The following is a 15,491-nucleotide window of genomic DNA, read 5'->3' as shown; positions in this document are numbered from 1 at the left end:
AAAAAAAAAAAAAAAATCCTGAGAGATTTAGTCTCTAATGGCTCTTTTCTCTAGAGAGCAAATTCAGTCTCAGCCACAGGAGGGCCCCTGTCCCCTGAACTGCTCACACAGGCTAAGAATTCAGAATTAAAACGAGGAGGAGACTCAGAGCAGAATAGCAGTAATTTGTCTTTTGTAGTGTGTGTGTGTGTGTGTGTGTGTGTGTGTGTGGATTATTTGGCTCTAATCCAACATTTCCTCCAACTGGTCATGCCTGTGGATAGCTTTTTCAAAAATACTGGTTTGACTACTTCAGACAAAAATTGCTAGCTCGTCTAGGCAGATCAATACATACACAAAAATACAAGCTCCCTGCCCTCGCCCAGTTCACATCCTTATATCCCAAGACAGACTCAGAAGCTTGTCATACTGTGCAGTGTACCAGTGTGACCAGGAGAAATCAATTTGCCATAGGTACTTCATGACAGGGAACAAGGGACAGGGACTGCTCAGAAACCATGGCCCTGGGGCCTCTACCACTTTGTCTGTGGCAGCAACCACAGCCATCATGCATAGAGCCACCTCCCCATAACCATGGGATATGGAACAAGTACCTGCCAAAGGTGACCTCACTATGGCTGCAAAGCTACCTCCAGCAATCACTGTAAGGATGACTTATGTGTCATAGATGACTTATCTCTCTCATCAGCCCAAATGCCATTCACAGGGTGGGCATAAGCTCTGGGTTTCCTGGTCTTATGAATTATCAGTCAAGGTACCCGTCCTTTGTGTCCCATGCTTTTGTCGTGCGTACCTTCTGTCCCAAGTTGTTACTTCTGTCTGCAGAAGTGGAGTTAGCCAGAGCTGAGTTAGGAGCAGGGTGGCTCTAACTTGGGTGGACTTGTGGTTTTGGGGATTGTGTGTGAAAAGGTGGGCAGAATAGCAGGCTGTCTCTCCTTCTCCACCATAGCTAAGGACAGCAACATTGCTCCAGCTGCTGGTACTGGTGCCTGGATTATCTCCAGAGGAGGGGGTCTATCCAGGCCAGGACAAAATTGCTCCAGGTAGGGCACTTCTTTCCCCTGAGCTCAGATGGGTTTATACACTTGTCTAGTCCGGGTAAACTTCCTACACTTGTCTAGGCCGGGTAAACTCCTCCTTCCCCCACAGGGTGTGAGGAGACCCAGCTTTCCCATTAGCTCAGACCTGTGTTTTATCAGCTTCCCACAGGCAGGATCCCTGTTCTGGGAGCATCTGTGACCTGTTGTGCAGTAATAGCTTGGTTTTCCTCGTGTTCAGCATCCTTCACAAGTACTTAGTGTGAAATCATAAGGGAAGGAAGTGTGAGCAGAAGAGAAACAGCACCATTACACAACCCCCCGAAGAGACCGCTGTGATAGAATTAAAAGCTGCCGCCCTAGGACATTCTAACAGACAACACTGTGAGGTTGCCAAGGTAACCCACCAGGATCCAGTTCCAGCATCTCTGGGGTTGAGGCTGGGTAGATGAGGTCAGTTAGAGGTAAGGCCCAGCTGCCCAGGGTTTGTCCCCTAACCAGCCGGCCCACAGCAGTCCAGGCTTTTTCCTATACAACATAAGTGACCCCAAGACTTGGCTACTTATCGAGTCTCACAAGCAAAAGAGACGGAGAAGATTCAGGATCATTGTTAAGGTAGTCCACACATACAATGATAGTTCATTGCGTACATGTCTATCAAATGCCATGTTCCAGAGAGGAAGCATGGCGGTGTATAGAAAGACAGGTCAAGAGTCCCAGAGGAAAAGCAAAACAAAACTTAAACATGGAAAAGCAGGTAGGAAAAAAATTCATCAATGACATTTAAATACACAGTGTTGGTACTAAGGACGGTAGTGAGTGGCAGAAAATGGAAAAATGTCAGCATACCTTATTAACCTCAAGGAAGTGATGTTTACAAAACAAAAAACCCCAAACCCCCCAAACACACCCTAAAATAAAACTACAAACACAAAATGTATAAGTGGAAACAATTTGCTTAAAAATAATGTGTCTCCTCTCTGTGTCTCTCCATGTTTGTCTCTCTCCCTCTGCCTCTGCCTCTCCCTCTCCTCCTCCTTGTCCCTCTCCTCTTCGATGCCCTGCCATTTCTTGTTGACCACTGGCTGGCACCATTAGGTGCTGTTTTCTCTCTGTAGTGACCATCAACGGTCCTGAACACTGGTGTAAGAGTCCTGATTTCCAGGTCTCAGCAGGATCTTTAGCGGAAAGGCACCCTCCCTCCCTTTGACTTCATAAATAAATGTTCAACACTGGGGTGCCCTGGACCCCTGTCCTGGCTTATCATTTCCAGATATGAACTAGGGATAGGGAAATGTGGAGAAAAGTGGGCGGAATGCCAGGATGGGGTGGGTAAATAGGCAGAGGGGTAAAAATGATAATTCCGGGGCAGAGTGATGGGGGGGGGGAGTAGGAGAGGGCTACAGGGAAGAAGATCCTTGAGTAGCTCTCACAAGAGGAGTCCCTGTAAACAGGCAGTGCTGCCTCCCCCCTCGCGCGCGCGTGCTTCTAGTACCAGAAGGACCTCATTAAAACACAGGGTCTAGATCAGCCAGCCCGCTGCCGCGTGTGGCTCCAATGCCTAAGGACCCTTCTTTGCCCAACCAGAACAGGGTAATCAATTAAATCTCAGCCCCTTATGGTAATGATGATAATAACGATAATCGCAGAATTATAGAACGCTTCCAAGCATTTTTCCATTTAATAAGACACAAGGAAGTGCTGGTTGGCCAATGAACAGGCCCAAAGTCACCCCCAGTCACAGGGAAGTAAGGACAGAAGGCAGCAATCCATCCTGACCATTTGTCTCTAGGGTTCCTGCTAGGCAATTCTGTTTTGTTTTACTGGCCTCAAGGAGACAGGATTTCACACTTTCACTATGGTAAAGCAGCCCTGTTCTAGGGAATAGCCTTATGGATTCTCATTGGGGAATCCATTTTGCTAGGCTAAGATGACCCAATTGCATCAAGATCTCAAACCTTTGGATACCTGGATAAAGTCGGGAAAGAGGCTGAGGCCAGTGGTACTATTTCTCTCCCCAAGCACTACTTCGGAGAGATAAACCTGGGAGCAGAAGCTGCCTGGGGACGTTCCCACCTGTGGAATGGGTCCAGAATGGATCTCTTTCTAGCTCTCCTCCCCGCCCTAGCCATCAATCAGCATGTTGATGGCTGTCGCCTGCCTTCCCAGTATTTTGGCTGGCACCTTGGTGCTCTCCTAAGCGGGTCCCAAAACCTAAGCCTGGGAAAGAGAGGTGGGGTTAGGGGGAGGGGGAGGGAGAGGGAGAGCCCGGTTGCGCGGCGCTGGCGGCGCACGGGGCGGACGGGTCTCTCGTGCGGGGCTGCCAGGGGCCGCTCGGCTTCCCCCAAGAAGATGCAGCACAGCATATTTTGCACATGAGTTCAGAGGAAGAGGAAGTGTAGCGGGCGGACGCGCGGCGGAGGCGGCGGCGGCGGCGCGGGGTGGAGTGGGGGCGGCGGGGCTGGAATCAGAGCGCGCAGGGCGCAGGGCGCAGCGAGCGGGAGCGCGGCGGCCACTGGCTCTGGGGAGGTACCTGTGCGGCCAGCGCCGGAGGGACAGACGACACGCGTGCGGCCGCGCCCCGCGCTCTGCCCCCACCCCCGGGGTCGCGTCGTCCGCGCGCCGCCCTGCTCTGCATGGCACAAACTTTCATCCCGGGACACAGCACGCTGTCTCCGCCCGCGCCACGGTCACCGCTGCTGGTCCCCTAAGGTAGGTGGGCGTGCGGCGGGCCGGCGAGGTGGCGCGCAGAGGCCTGAGTCGCTGGCTCTGCTGGCCCGGGATCCCAGTGAGCAGGCGACAGCTCCTCGTGGCATCTCGGGGCTCCGGAGCTGTTAGGCTAGCCCCCTGGTGCAGGTCGCGTGGGGATGGGGACAGATCGATGGGATGCCAGATTCTGGGCCAACTTTTTTTCCCCCCCGGATGAAGAGGGGGGGAAAAAAAGCAAAACAAACAAGCGAGAGAGCGTTGGGGTGAGAGGTCGCCTGCTGGGGGTCCTGAGCTTCGCAGGCGGAGGTCTGCTAGAAGGACGCGGAGGGGAGCTTGGAGGCTACAGGTGGGTCAGGACCTGCGGCCTTAGTGGGTACCGGGCCGGGAGCAGATGGGAGTTGCCACCACCCACGTGCACCCGGAGACCTGGGCTCGACCCAGGGTAGAGGTGTGCGACTCTTGAGAGCAGGCGGGCGGGTACTCGGTGGAAATCCTGAGAGCTAAATCCCAGGCACCAGAAATGGGGCTTTTCTCCTCTGAAAGGGGATTTTTTTTTTTCTTGCCTTGTTGTAACATACTTTTCTAGGCATGGGGCACGCCAGGATGGGCATGGGGTCTGGGCGAGGAGGAGGGAGTGTGTATTTAAAGAAGCTTGACTGTCAGGCGAGTGCGCCAGGTCTACTCCGCTCTGGCATTGCTGTCTTTGGAGGCCAGAATCGCGCAGAGGGCAGGGTTAGCCCCGCGCGTGCTCCCTGATGCCTGTTGGCTGCTGGCTCTCAGCTGCCCCCTGTGGGTGGTGGGTGGTGTGAGTGAGTTTGTTTAGGGGCTTACAAACAAAAACTATTTTTTTTTTAAAAGAATCTGGCACAGATCTTTGTATATGAGTGGCTGCCTAGCTGCCCAGCAACAGACCCTCTTGTTCATACAGCTGTTTTCAGAAGGGGCGCGCGGGGGGTGGGGGGTGGGGTTAAGGTCAGAACAGGTGTCTCACAAAGGCTACTATGGAGTGTCATCTCAGGATAAGCCTTTTCCAGGAAGGAAGCCCGGGGTGTAATGTGAGTGGCCTACAAGCCCATGGGTAGGGCCATTGAACTCAGCATACCCGTGGCTGCCAGGATTCCTAATTTGTACCTTCTGACCAGCTGGATTCTGAGGATGTTCAAGTGACACCAGATGTCACCAGCCACCCACCCTCAGGGGTTAAACAACAAGCTGTGTGGTGCTAAGCTCTGACTTCAGTTAAGCAGTGTTACCCTAGAGTGAGCTTGCAGACTCTTCTCCCTTCTGTAGAGGTTTCATAAGGTCTGAGCAATTCCAGCCTCAAGCTGGGGGAGCCTCCCTGTGCTTCCACTTGTGGCGTAGGACACTGTGTCTTTTTGTCCCGTCCCCCCCTTCCCCCATCGTGGACAAGGGACAAATGAGGCAGATTGTGTAGTTAGCTAATCGATTTGGTGCAGGAATAAATTGGGGCTACTAGTCAGTGATTTTTTTTTCTCCCTCTGGAACAGGATTTTTTGGGCTTGATTTCAGTGACTGCTTTGTATGTGGGGAAGCGGGATGAGTGGTGGGAATTCCTTTAAAGTTCCTAGAGTCCCTCCAGGCTTCACTTATGTCAGAGCTGGAGCTGGGTGGTCCCATGGCTGGGTGGCCATGGCTGCCTTATCAAATGTGAACTTGGTAGGCTAAGAAAGGGGTACTCCCATATTTCTATACCACTTTCGATTTTTGTTGTTGTTGTTGTTGTTGAGACAAGGTTTCCCTGTGTAGCCCTGACTGGTCTGGATCTACCACTATGTAGACCAGGTTAGCCTCCAACTTGCATTGATTCTTCCTTCCAAGCACTGAGATTATATGTACCACCACACCTAGCCCCCATTAAAAAAAAACAAAACTAAACATTATATAGTAAAGTTGTAACAGAGACCATACAAATACCTAGGAGGGCACAGTGGCATACGCCTGTAATCTCAGAATCCAGAAAGTGGAGGAGGCTGGAGAAAATTGAGTTAGAGGCTAGCCTAGGCTATAAAAACAAAGACCCACCATACCTAGATTTTCTAACATTTCGCTGGATTGACTTTAGTGCACACCTAGGCACCATCCATCGCTCCAGTGTGCTGCTTTATGCATTTTAAAATAAGCTACAGTCTTCAGTACAGGGTTACTTTATGTGTCTCAACTCACATGTTCAATGTGTGTTCAGTAACACACACATAACAGTGGAGTAGTCTGTATATTGTTTTGACATATGTATGCACTGTGCAACCCGATTTTTATCAAGACAGATAATACACCATCAACCTGGGTTTCTTCATGGCCCCTACCTTCCCGGTGGCAACCACTGCTCTGTCTTACTATAGGTTTGTTTAGTCTGTGATTTAAACATCATATACATGGAGTTCTGTATAAGGTTCAGTAGCTCCGTTTTGTTAGGTTTGTTATGTCTGAGTTATGTTCATGTGATGTGTGCATGCCACAGTTGGTTAGTATATCCCCCGGTTCCTGGGTACATGCATTATATCCAGTTTTTATTGTTGTTGTTGTTGTTAGTTGTTGGTTCTTGTGAAAAAACACTGCTATGAATATTTGTGCATTTGTACACATATTCCTGGGGACATCTTTCCCATTCTCCTGGATAAACACCCACATCACAGAGGAGGTGTGTATAGTGGACAGAGGAAATTGTGAGGCCTTTTTCTAGTGTGGTGGTTCCATTCAACATTCCTGGAAAGCGTACACACGTGCTGGAGATGAACTCACAACCCAGCTTTCCTCTCTCTTAACCGGGATGGTTGCTTACATTACTGTTTCCTGGGGCTGCGAGACAGTGTTCTCCGGGCCTAGCTGGGACACTAATGGGCATGTTTTCATACGTAGAGGGGACTCCAAGAAGCAGTCCCTGACTGCTACTATGTGCTTATTTTTTATTGGTGTGTGTGTATGTGTGTGTGTGCATGTTCATATACAGATGTGTATGTTAGAGGGAGGTTAGAGGGTAACTTTGGGGGTCTCTACTCACCTTCTCCCTTATCTGAGGCAAAAAAACCTCTTGTTCACAGCTGCATCGGTCAGCCGGTCCTTAAGCTTCTGAGAATCCCCTGCCTCTAGCTCCTGTCTTACCCTAAAAGTGCCGTGTCCAGCTTAGGTAGGTCCTGGAGATTCGAACTCGGATCCCCACAGTTGCCCACTCAGCACTACTCACTGAGCCTCCTCCTCAGCCCTTAAGTCGATTTAGACTTAAATGACTGCAGAGGATAAGATGAATGCTGCATCTTTATAGATCGACATAGAAGGGATGTCTGTAGGGGAATAGACGTGAGATTGTGAACAATCTCCACTGAGTGCTTTCTATAAAAAGAAAAACACAAAGCAAAACAAACAAACAAATAAACAAGCCCAACCCCCAAGTTTCACAGAATCTCCCTGAACTTCTGCCTAGAAATTCCTGAGGGGATTCTGGGCCAATGGGTGTGCTGATATGAAATACCCTGTGCTTGGTGGCAATACCCTTTGGATGTCACCGTTGTGGACAGCCACCTGCATTTCCTCTGGGAGGCAGGCAGAGTTGGGGTGCATAAGCATAGAGCAATTTCGCTGAGAGTGTGATTTGCCCTTTTTGTGAGAAATAGAGTCCTGCATTACCCATCTTATTACTGAGAAAAGTCGCGTGGCCTCTCAGAGGCCCTTCCCACTGTAGTCCCTCTCTGTGGGAACTGGAGCAGGGCTTGACATAGGGTGATCCGGGAGACAGGAACTGTGAAACAGACAGTGAAATGTTTCCATGGCCTTCACGGTGTCTCAGTACTGACCACGTTTCTCAGGGGACAGATGACCCATGTTCAGTCTCGAGATATTGGAGAAGGTCAGGGGGCTCTGCCATGTATAGTAAATATGTGTGACAGAGGTCACGAGGAAGGGACACAGCGGACATCTACTAGAGAACTGAGCTGCCCATCTTGACAGTGGATGATGAGAGATCAAGGTCCTATGATGTCACATTCACAACTGTCTGTCAGTCGGTGGTTCTCCTAGGGTGCGGGATGGATATGGTATATTTGGACCTAGAACAACTTCAGTATTGTAGAACCATCCTATTCCATGACAGATTTTGCCATTGTTATTAGCAAAATGTTAGGTGTTAGGCTAGTTGCTAGTGGCTGCTCAGCACTTTATGCGTGCCCTGCCATCTGAGTCCTCTTCAGGACGAGTGACAGCGGTGAAGCTCAGTAGGCCCTGGGTTTACTTTCCAGTGTTCCCAAAACATTGAAGGAAGAGACTGTGGCGCTCAAGTTTAGCAAATGCAGAATGATCTGGAAGTTGACAGTATGCAAAGACACAACAGTGTAATAGAAATGTCACTGGGGCCGTCAGAATGAAATGACAGGAAATGGCACACCAGAGTCACTTCCTCCAGTGTTTTATGTACTTTTGTCTTACAGGCCTAGAGTGCCGCACCGTTGGGACTTGTAGAGAAGTACTGACTGTGATGCTTGGCCCGGTGACACATGACCTGTAATCTTGGCACTTAGGAGCTGTAGATAGGACAGTGCAGAGTTCAAGGCTAGCCTGAGCTAAAAAGGAGCCCCCAACTCAAAAACCAAATCAAGGGCCAGCGAGATGGCCCAGCAGGTAAAGGTGCTTGTCTCAAAAACCTGATGACTTGAGTTTAGTTCCCAGAGCCGTTATTTTTGTTTTGTTGCTGGTTTTTGTTTGTTTGTTTTTGAGACAGAGTTTCTCTGTGTAGCTCTGACTGTCCTGGAACTGCTCTAGAGACCACACTGGCCTTGACCTCGAAGCTCCGCCTGCCTCTTCCTCCTGAGTGAGGGAGTTAAAGGTGTGTGGCTCCACATCTGACTGAATACCTTTTGTTTTGAAGAAGTGAAGTAAGGATCAATTTGGGTTGTGATTTTATCGAATGGGTGGAATCCAGTAGCCACTCGCCACACGTGGCTGTCACACGTGTGTCTAAATGAGTCAAAGTCCAGTGAAAGCAGGCTGCACTTCTTCAGGAGAGCTAGCTACGGTTCAAGTGTCCAGAGACAAGTGTGGCCACTGGAGCCATGTCTGCCACTCTGTGAGCTCTGTGAGACAGTCAATCTGAGGGCAGAATGGGACAGTCGCTCTCTGCTGTGCAGATTTCCTTGGCCTTCAGATGAGACGAGGTGGCAGAGAGTTGGTACCAAGGACTTGGGCTCATTCTTTGACAGGGATGTGTTTTGGCAGGCGTTTCTTTTATGTTTACCCTTCCGAGGATTTGGGGAGGGGGTTGTTTTTCGTGATAACTCTTCTCCCATTCACATCCATTTCTGACATAGATTCCAGTTTCTCTTGTCTCCTGGGCCCCGAAGGCGCTTTTCATTATTATCGTTGCATATTTTATCAAGACATATTTTCTTGAAGGATCAGTACGGCAGGCGGTTCAGAGTCCCCGCTTGAGTCCTGTTAATTCCTTATTCACCAAATAAGAATCTGGTCCAGCTTTTAAATATGCATTTGTGTGAATTACTCCCTACCTGGGCTGAATTCAGAGAGGGAAATCGCTCTCACTAGGCCAGAACCAAAGAGCTAGGAAATCAGGTCACTTCTTTAGGGATGGCCACCTGCCAGCGCTGAGGCAGAGACATCATCTGGGAGACTTAAAGGTTTGTTTGGGGACTCCAGTCCTAGGTGTTCATGGCCAGATTGAGACAAACTGAGCCTGTCACTGTGCGTGAAGCTGACTGGCCCATCTGCTTCATAATCCTGGATCAGAGATTTCCACACTTTTCAGTCAAGAGCTGATGACTTCCTCTGGCTCCTGCACATGAAATACCTCATTTTCCTGTCCTGCATCTCTTCAGAGTCAGCATGGTGTGTGTGTGTGGGGCTTTGTAGGGGGTGACCAGCTTCAGTTGTGTTGTTGTGTGTGCATGTGTGCATAAGCACCCTGCTTCCCACTTCACCTTGTGCTGGGGAGCCCTTTATACTTGGCAGACTAGCTTTCATAGTGTGTGGATTTGAGGGTGTTGTGATAGCTGCTATGCATGAAGCTGGGTATAAAGAGATTTGGTTCGTCACAGAATGGCTAATGGAATGTGTCAACTCCACGGATTTTCATATTTCAGAAATAGAAAGTGCAGGTTCATCCATTTAAATCCTTTCTCAAATTAGAAAGGGTTTGTGGTGCTGGGCAGTGGTGGCGCACACCTTTACTCCCAGCATGCAGGAGGCAGAGGATCTCTGAGTTTGAGGCCAGCCTGGTTTACAGAGTTCCAGGACAGCCAGGGATACACAGAGAAACCCTGTCTCAAAGGAGGGAGGGTCTCTCTCTCTCTCTCTCTTTCTCTCTCTCTCTCTCTCTCTCTCTCTCCCCCCCCCGTGTGTGTATGTGTGTGTGTGTGTGTGTGTGTGCATATATCTTTTGATGCTTTATAAGCACTCTTTCAGTGTAATATAGTAACCCACACCAGGTTCCATGAATCCTTATAATGGATAACAAACAATACTAATATTGTACTGAATGGTTAACACTTCTCTATCTATTTAATGGTATTAGGGATGGTAATGGGGCTTTGTGCATGAGAGGCAAGTGCTCTACCACTGAGCCATGTCCACAGTGTCCCCTGGGTAACGTTTATATTCTCATTCTGTACAGCTGAGGGATTTCAACCTGCGTTCAGCACAGCTCGACTCTCTTTTATATAGTTGTCACTGTAGACGTAGGTGTTCCGTTCGTCTCTCTTCACAGATTCCAGGGCTTCCTTGAAGTCACATCTCGGAAGTAGGGTCATCAGGATTTGACATAGGCACCCTGGCACATGTACCTGTGTCCCCAAACCCTGGGCTAGACTGTTAGGAAAGTGAACTTGGGCTGTCGAGATGGCTCAGGGGTTAGAGGCATCTGTTAGTAAACCTGTATGACCTGAGTTTGATTCCCCAGGACCCGTATAGTGGTAAGAGAGAGCTGATTTCTGCAGTTATCCTTTGACCGCCACGTGCATACTGTGGCAATGCCACCTTCCAGTGAATAAAATGTAATAACAACAACAACAACAACAGTATTCATAGTAGTTGTAGTAGTAAGGTGAACTTTAGAGCCACAGGGCTCTATTTCAAAGGCCCCTTTCTGCCCTCTGTAGATTTCTCACTGTGGCTGAACCGCTACTAACTGCTCTCCTAGGGCTGGCCATGGAGGGATGAAGGCTTGCCAACTGCCTTTGAGGAGGCCACTGTCCTACAGGAGTGAGTGCCACCAAAGCTCCAGACTGGTGCACCTGCTGTTTTTTTTTTTTTTTTTTTGGACATTCCACAGCAGAAGCAGTTAACTCATTTCTGACTGCCTCATGCTCCTCTTGGGACTGGCTGCTCCCCACTTCTGCTTCAGCCCACTTGCCACCACAGGTCCCCTTGAGAACACACCCAGACTTTGGCTTTTGCTTTGCCTCCTCGGAGTCAGCTGTTCTCCCCCGTTGCTGACATCATAGTCAACTGACTTACATCTCCCAGCTTCGTTCCCCTGGGGGTGGGGGATCCTTCAGCCTAGACCAGGCTCACAGTTCGGTCTGACCTCATACACTGTGCCCAGCCTCCCACAGGCAGTGTCTGCTTCAAACCCCAACTCGATTACGATTTTACCGCTATGCCTGGGCCACCACTCCTTATCCTGGGGACCTCTCTGCCACCTCCTTTGTGGTGTGATTCGCAATGCCACCTCCTTCCTTCCCCTGTGATTGCTGTCTTCTTTTTCTACTTGACATATTTGAGGATTGGGTTTTTATCAGTTTTCTTTATAGATCTATTCTCCATTTCTGTGCTCTTTAAGGTACACTCCATGGGAGGAAGTGTCTGAACATTTCCTGGGGAGATGCAAGCAGCTACTCACTCCAGATAGGGCACCAATGACAGACCAAAGTACCATTCCACCTAAGGCTAGCTTTGTGAACTAATTATTCTATCTGGTTACCTACAGAGCAAGGGTAAGGGATTACCCTTAAAGATCCATGCCACTGGAGAGACTCACCCCAGCATGGATGACAGCTTCTCCACAGCTGCAGCAATAGAGACTGTGTTTCAGTTCATTGACATGGAGGTATAGTCTGTGACCCCCCCAGACCACACACAGTTGGGGCATAATTACAGACAGTTGAGACAGAAGTGTAGAAGGGGTGCCTAGAATCTCAGGGAAGGGATGATCTAATGACCCCCAACCCCTAACCCCATACTTCTGATAGTCCTCACCAGGTCCTGTCCCGAGAGTCATCTGCAAACAGTCGCAGCCACTCTGTACAAGATGGCCCTGGCTGTTGACTCAGAGGACAATAACCTACACAATATGTCCCCTTTTGTTTTATTTTGTCATGGCCAACATATTTCATCCACAGTGGTGCTCAGGATATTGGTTGGGGGAAAAGGCAGTCTCGCTGGCCTCGTAGTAAGGGTGGTGGCTTATTTTGTGTCCTTTTGGCTGGATGGTGGTACCTGATTTTTGTTCCAACACAAGTCTGGATCTTCCTGCAGGAGCTTTTCAATGTGATTGATGCTGAAATTGGCAGATTTCTGAGAACAGCAGGCTGCCCTTTATAGTGTGTGTGGGCTTCATTCATCAGTTGAAGACTTTAAGAGAAAATACTAGGTACTCCAAGCTGGAAGGAATTCTGCCTTTGGGCAGCCCTTGCTCTGAGACAGCAGTATCAGTATGCTAAGGGTCCAGGCCTGTAATCCTTAGAAGGCTAAGGCAGGATGATCACATGTTCAGGACCAGCCTAGGCTATTCATGAGTTCAGGCTCAACCTGGGCACTCTGGAAGGCTGTCCTCTGAGTATAAGAACTATTACAATCTTAATCTGAGCAGCTCAGTTCTCTATAAGAAACTGATTGAAGACACTCACAAGACTGGGCCCGTTGGCGTCCTTTTATTAGGGGATGTCCTCACTAAACCTTTGCTGGAGATTCAAACCACCTCCTCTGGTACCTCCTTCCCCATTTTTAGCTGCATGTCATTCGGCCCATGACTGTGTGTGGTCTCTAGATGTGCTAAAATCTACAGAGTGTGGGAGGTTAAGTGGTCAGGGATTCCACCCCTGGCGATAGGGGATTCTTCAGAATTGCAGCTGTTTGGAGGTCACCTGTGCTCCCTTAAGGAGGCCCAGTACACTCATTGCTTCACTGAGCTGGGTGTGGGTGAGTTACTGCCGTGCCTGGGAACAGCAGAGGCTTATATTGCTCTAGGAAAAGTCCATGAAGCACCAGATAGCTCAGTGGGACCCCATTTCAGAGTAAAAGGTAGAATGTGGGCTGGGGAATGTATTGATGAGAGGTTGTGCTGGGATGGAGGACCTCAACAGTAGCTCTTTGGGGCCTCTGAGTTTATCCTGGGATGTTTGGGCTTGTAAGCCAATGAGTCAGCCCTTAAAATGAATCAATCTACCCACCTCCAAATCTCATGTCCTACCAGTTTTCTTTTGAGAATGCTGGGTATATTTGAAGGTTCCAGTGGAAGGGAAAGAAGAAGGACTTCCAAGTGGTGCTTCTGTGGACAAAGGGTTTGGAGTGGGAGGTCTCTGGGTATGTATACCAGCAAGCAATGGCTTGGCCTTATATAAATGGAGGTCATGGTCCACAATGAGAGATGGGGCTAGAGAAGGGGAAGGCAGCCGGGCCTCTAGGCTGGATATGATCACTCTCTGAGTTGCCTCTCTGGTACTGGAGCGCCAGTCTCCAAAGGCTGGTAATGGAAGTCAAATGGTGAGAAGAAGGCCAATTCCTGGAAGGTTTTGACTGTCTGTGGCATGGCAGGTGGGCTTGGCTAGTGAGTCCAGGAGTTGAAGCATCTTCTAGCTTTTGGCCGCTGGACCAGATGTGTTTGAGCATGGTACAAGACAGATGTTCCCTGTGGGGTTAAGCTTGGCTGCTCCCAGGCAATGGAGCTACGGCAGATGTAAAGAAAGAGCAAGCCTTTGAGGCAAGCTGTCTGCTTCTCCTTGGAACGCATTCTACAGTGGTACGAAAGTGCCAGGTCACAGAATGCCTTCTGGAGTCAGAGACAGCTGTCTGGGGAGTTGTGTGGGGAGGGGAGATTTTATCAAGCAGATTCGTTTATGGCAAGAAGGGGCAGGGTTGCTAAGAAAGAGATGGTGGTGTGAATGTTTATTTTTGATGACATGCAACAATACTGTATTTTGGAATCCTGGATTTTATGCCACAGCAACAGTGAGGTTACTGTGGGAGGGAAAAGGATATTTTGTCATTTTAAAGGGAACCCAGCAATATCTAAGAGAAACCCTTCCTGGATTGACATCACGTAACATTGAACTTTGGGGTGGTTGCTAAGGAAATGACTGTGGAACAGAACATTATTAAGGTGGTGGCCTCCAGTGTGACTTTGACTGAAGATTGGGAAGCTGAGTGGCCCCTGGCTTCTAGGAAGGAGGCCGTAAATAAATAGCATCCCTTGGGAAGGGGCAGATTTCTTTCCTTCATATATATTCATTCCAACAAGTATACTACATTCCCAAAGGCTCTAGTTACTAGGTTAGGCACATTAAGTTGTTTGAGTTTCTAGCAGTTAACAAATGATACTGTTAGGAATTTGTGTAGCCTAGGGCTGCCCCTGGAAGCATACAGAAACACTAAGGACACCTCCTCCAGCCTGTGCTAAGCAAAGTGGAATTCCTGCTGTTGGCGGCTGTGGGTATCACATGTAGGGTGAAAGTCAAGGCAGGGGCCACAGGACAGAGAGATGATAAACTCATAGGAGCTGAACTCCACGTGTTATCTTTCTGCAAAACAGTTAAATGTGAGAAACAAACAGGGTGGAAGGTCTGCCCTTGTTGAACCCAAGTAGGGGCACTGGGGTGCCACCTATAACCTTCATATGTCTTGAGCAGTATATAATTAGGATAATTTGAGGAGAATAAAATAGGAGGAACAATTTCTGGATAGGGGTGTGAGCGCATATGGGCAGATGGCAAAAGAACCTAGAAAGGGTGTCTGAGGCAGAAACTGGTTCCAGAGATCAGAAGTGGAGATCAAGAGCTGTGCTCCTGACTGCTTCTCTTGCCTAGGTTCAGGGCTTAGCAGAGATCTGGAGTTCCTGGGTCTCATTATTTGGGAATTAGAGTGAGTTGGAAGGTTGGGGAGGACTCAGTTTCCCCCCACAGTGTCTGTTTCTAACCTGGATGCTAAGTCGACAGCTTACCCTTGTAGCCCATTGGAAGCTGTAGCAATAACAGCAAGTGCATGGTGAGGCTGGGTTGTGGAACCTTGGTTTCTTCTTGCTCTCCAATCATTCATACTGAGCAGGGCCAGATACCATACTGTAAAGATACACCCTTGGCCCTGTAGCATGTCCCCATGGCAGGGAACTGAGACCCTTCCTCCCTATGTCAAACATCAGCTCAGCATCACATAGAGGGATGGTCTCTTTCACCCTACAGTCACTTTTGCCTGCCAACATCTATTTTGTTGTTTTTCTTGGAGTGCTGGAGATAGAGCAACCCTCATCCCAGGATGGTAGGTGATACATTGGGATGCATTTGAATAGTAATCTCTCTCTCTCTCTCTCTCTCTCTCTCTCTCTGTGTGTGTGTGTGTGTGTTTTAAATAGGAACACCATGGAATTAGGTCCTTTTTGTTTTGTATCCAGTTGCTCTCGAACCTTGGCAGCTCTGGTGCACCACTCTATGGCCTGTCACACAGGAGCAGGGCTTCCTGCATCCACCATCTAGGAATATGTAGGCTTATTTAGAAAAAAAAAAAAAAAAAAAA

At 48.9% G+C, this 15,491-nt stretch overlaps 1 protein-coding gene across 1 annotated transcript in view; it reads left to right on the top strand.

Moving 5' to 3' along the window:
- The first annotated feature begins 3,478 nt into the window (after positions 1–3,478).
- The window catches only part of Rftn1 (raftlin, lipid raft linker 1), a 198,139-nt gene continuing 186,126 nt past the window's right edge, over positions 3,479–15,491 (top strand). Inside the window, exon 1 of the mRNA XM_021149367.1 lies at positions 3,479–3,749. The gene's annotated coding sequence lies outside the window, so the exon portion shown is untranslated. The remainder of the gene's footprint in view (positions 3,750–15,491) is intronic.

Source organism: Mus caroli, chromosome 17, assembly GCF_900094665.2.
Source record: "Mus caroli chromosome 17, CAROLI_EIJ_v1.1, whole genome shotgun sequence".
In the NCBI taxonomy this organism is placed as follows: Eukaryota; Metazoa; Chordata; class Mammalia; order Rodentia; family Muridae; genus Mus; species Mus caroli.
This window is presented reverse-complemented; position numbering and strand designations above follow the sequence as displayed.